The sequence below is a fragment of the Limulus polyphemus genome, unplaced genomic scaffold (assembly GCF_000517525.1).
Source record: "Limulus polyphemus unplaced genomic scaffold, Limulus_polyphemus-2.1.2 Scaffold512, whole genome shotgun sequence".
NCBI classification, from domain to species: domain Eukaryota; kingdom Metazoa; phylum Arthropoda; class Merostomata; order Xiphosura; family Limulidae; genus Limulus; species Limulus polyphemus.
The window spans coordinates 550486-554490 of record NW_013666122.1 but is presented as its reverse complement, the minus strand read 5'-3'; the positions used below and the strand labels follow the sequence as shown (position 1 = coordinate 554490).

The window sequence follows — 4005 nt, the reverse complement described above, 5'->3', positions numbered from 1 at the left end:
ATGCCTCAGAGAATTATAGTAGATGTGTATGTTCAAGCAATAAGTTCGTGCCTCAGAGAATTATTGTAGGTGTGTATGTCCAAGCAATAAGTTTATGCCTCAGAGAATTATGATAGGTGTTTATGTCCAAGTAATAAGTTTGTGCCTCAGAGAATTATGATAGGTGTGTATGTCCAAGCAATAAGTTTGTGCCTCAGAGAATTATAGTAGGTGTGTATGTCCAAGCAATAAGTTCATGCCTCAGAGAATTATAGTAGATGTGTATGTTCAAGCAATAAGTTCGTGCCTCAGAGAATTATGAATAATCAATCCTTAGTATTGTCTATAAGTATTGGTAGTTTTGTTAACAGGCAACTTATTTTAAACTTATTTTTTCTTCTAGCAATATATTTCTTTACATGTTTTACTTTGATATATATTAACTTTAATATTTAAGAACCATGCATGTCAGAAGGCCATTCTTTTCACTGTAAACACCATCTGCCTGTTAAGTGACCACTTCACTAATTCAAAAATAATACATTAAACATTTATATCCATTGACTCGTGTAACAAATATGTTAGTGTATTCTGGGTAAAATCTTTATCTGCTAGATATGTTGTAACTAAGAGGCCTGTATATAGATTTTCAAAACTTAGTCACATTATTTACATATTTAAATCTATAGCCGTAGTTTTATCAGTCAAGAATTTATAGTTTTCTGTTTATCAGTTTTTTTTAAACTTTCAATTCTTTTAAAGATGTGCTCAAGTTTACTGCAGTGATTGAACAAATTAAGATAATTTTCAATGCCCTTCTTCTCCATGACCTGATGCTTACCTGTGTAACAATCAGTGACCCCAAAATATATGCATAAAACAGCAACAGAGCATTTCAGGACACTTTCCATAATACCTCAAAGTAACAGTATTTTTTCAGCCTTCTGATTGTCTATAAATATAATCAGTATCCATATGTATTTGTGATTATTAGGAATTAGTATTTTGTTCTATCTTTATAGCTTCAGCTTACCTTTCAGTATTTTCCATAAACCCTTTCTTTTGGAAATGTAAGGTAAAAACAAGTTTTTTTAATTGTTCAGAATCAAAACAACTGAAAGATTACATGTAATTAAAACATTCTTTTATTTAAAATTTAAAAAGTTATGGATTTCAACTTTTCATTCAAAAGTAAATATACTAAAAGTATTTCTTTGGGAGATAAGTTATATTCTACAATCCATAAAATAGCTACAATGTTATTTATACAGTTATGCCAGTCTGTTGTCTTCACACCTCAGGACCAAAAAATTTCAGTCATCACTTTGGTTTTGTGCAAGTTATGCTCATGAAGGAACATCCAACAGATAATAAATGATGATTAGATATCACTTGCTCTCATCACATCCCGTTTTCCATCTTTATTTCCAGCTGATTAATGGATGATATTACACTGAATCTGCACTTTTCCTTCTTATTATGTCACTGGACAAAATTGGAATTGTTATTTAAATAAAATACACCTTGTATTGTTTATTGGAAAGTACCAAGAATATGGTCAACAATTATAATTTGAATAGAAATAATCTCTGGTCTCTACTGTAAAGGAACAGCGAAACTCCACTTGTTGCAACATGAAAAATGAACGAAATAAAGTTATGCATATAATGCTGAACTTCCTGCATCTCCTCCATTCCTACCACAAATGCCTTCAACACCTAAAACCTTTTGAGGTCTAAAACGTGTACTTGTAGAGAGATATTTTAAAGTGGAAGCCGTACGGCTTTAATAAAGTTTTTAGTGTGTAAATATAAAATGTTGTTTTTAATTATTTATTATAATTGAAAAAATAATTTTAACATATTCTTTATATGAATTATATATTTGACTGTCTGATGTACTTTTTTTTTGCCCATTGAATCAGCTATATATGTAATTAATCAAATCTTGCACAATCAATAATGACTTATGGTCAAATTTCATTGTGACCCGTGTTCCAGATTGCAAAATATCATTACCACTTGGGGCAGAGAGATATATCTGTAGCTTTTAAAAGGAATTACAAACAAAAATAGTCCCCCTACTGGGACAGCAGTAAATTATGGATTTCGATGCTAAAATCAGGGGTTTGATTCCCCTTGGTGGACACAGCAGATATCTTGATGTGGCTTTGCTATGAAAAAAACACGCACACAAACCAAAAAATCACTGTCAGCAACAAAAAACATCAGTATAGGAACAGAAAAGAGAAGTATGTGTGCATGTATTTGTAAAACCACTGCATTCAACTTGCAAGTGTGTCTCTCCCAGACTGTCAGTTTAAAAAACTGTTGTTACCAACAGTTGGCAAGTTGTGAACACCATATTGAAGATTAGCCTATCTTCTTTGGTATGCTTTTTAAAAGTTGGCTGACCATGGGGACAAGCACCTTTCCAAATTCACTCCTTCCCCATCATAGGTTCAACCATGGCTAAGATGTTTTGGGGGTGGGACATGGATTCTTATGAAATCTTGTGAGATGTTACATGCACTGTGTGTGTTTGTACATATATAAATCTGCATCAAAAATTAAGGAAAAAAATATTATCAGCTGCTTACAGAAATCTTGATTTACAGACCATGTGGCTAAACGGTTAAAGTACAAATTTTGACATGGGTACCCCAATTTTTAGGGGGGGGGGGTATAAATGCTACATGAAAACATTGAGGGGATATGACCCCCTGACTGCTTTGTCCTATACTCTACACCCCTTATTTTGCCCTCAGGACATACGAAATCATTGAGGGAGACGAGTCACCCCGCATTTGTAGCCCATGCTCCACATACTATTTTTGCCCCTGGAGGATATAAGCCGAGGGGGGGGGGGGTCGCACGATTTAAAAAAAGTTTTTAAAATACTTCCTGCTTAATATATTGGATCGAGAGAATCACTATCACGTTACAGTTTATTATTACTCGGGAAGTGCAAGTTTGTTTTTTTGTGATTTGTTTTTCTGACTCAGCATTAGTCAGCAGTTTTCGAGAATATTATTTCTTATTTACTTCACGCAGCAATTATCGTTTATAAACATTGTAATCTTTCAGTTTCCAGGAAAGCTCGTCATTGGTTTCTAGCCATTGTTTACTTTTTTACACAGAAAATTGATAAATATTGTGTATTTAATTGTACACGTATTCGTAATTAGAAGAAAGATGAAGAAACGGGGCACTTACATAATTGTTTACCGTAAGTATGTGCATGCGTAATGGTGTATGTATATGTGGCAAGACTTGAAGGATTACGTGTATTGGCACAATAACAGGCTCTTTTCCAACGACGGACAAACTAAAAAAAAATGTTTACAAATCCTTCTAAAGTTTCATAAGTTAATAAATATTTACAGTTGGCCATAGACTCTTGCGTTTATCTCAATTATTTGCTCACTAATTAAAAGCATAATGGAAGATGTGATATAATAATAATAATAATATTATAAAAAACGTACAAAGAGAACGTTATGTTTTTAGCAGTCGAATAATGTCAAATGCAGGGGCATTAAAAATTAAAATATTCCGGGTTGGTCTTGTAAAAAAAGGTCAACAGCAACTGTTGGTTTGAACTGGTGGTATGCTAGCACGAGTTTTTTGATAATTAAAATGTTCCGGGTTGGTCTTGTAAAAAAATGTTAGCAGATGTTGGTCTGAACTGGTGGTATGCTAGTTTCATTGATAATTAACATATTCCGAGTTGGTCTTGTAAAAAAAGGTAAGCCGCTGTTGGTCTGAACTGGTGGAATGCTAGCAATAGTTTCATTGATAATTGAAATATTCCGGGCTGGTTTTATAAAAAAAGGTTAGCCGCTGTTGGTCTGAACTGGTGGAATGCTAGCAATAGTTTCATTGATAATTGAAATATTCCGGGCTGGTTTTATAAAAAAAGGTTAGCCGCTGTTGGTCTGAACTGGTGGAATGCTAGCAATAGTTTCATTGATAATTGAAATATTCCGGGCTGGTTTTATAAAAAAAGGTTAGCCGCTGTTGGTCT

The 4005-nt window shown here is 33.5% G+C and overlaps 1 protein-coding gene across 3 annotated transcripts in view; it reads left to right on the top strand.

Annotated features, from left to right (window-relative positions):
* The window catches only part of LOC106458776 (kelch-like ECH-associated protein 1), a 27060-nt gene that overhangs the window by 3156 nt on the left and 19899 nt on the right, over positions 1–4005 (top strand). Inside the window, exon 1 of one of the 3 annotated variants that reach the window (XM_022385101.1) lies at positions 3190–3207. The exons of the other annotated variants lie outside the window; for them this stretch is intronic. The gene's annotated coding sequence lies outside the window, so the exon portion shown is untranslated. Of the gene's footprint in view, positions 1–3189; positions 3208–4005 lie in introns of those variants that run through there. 3 annotated transcript variants of the gene reach the window in all.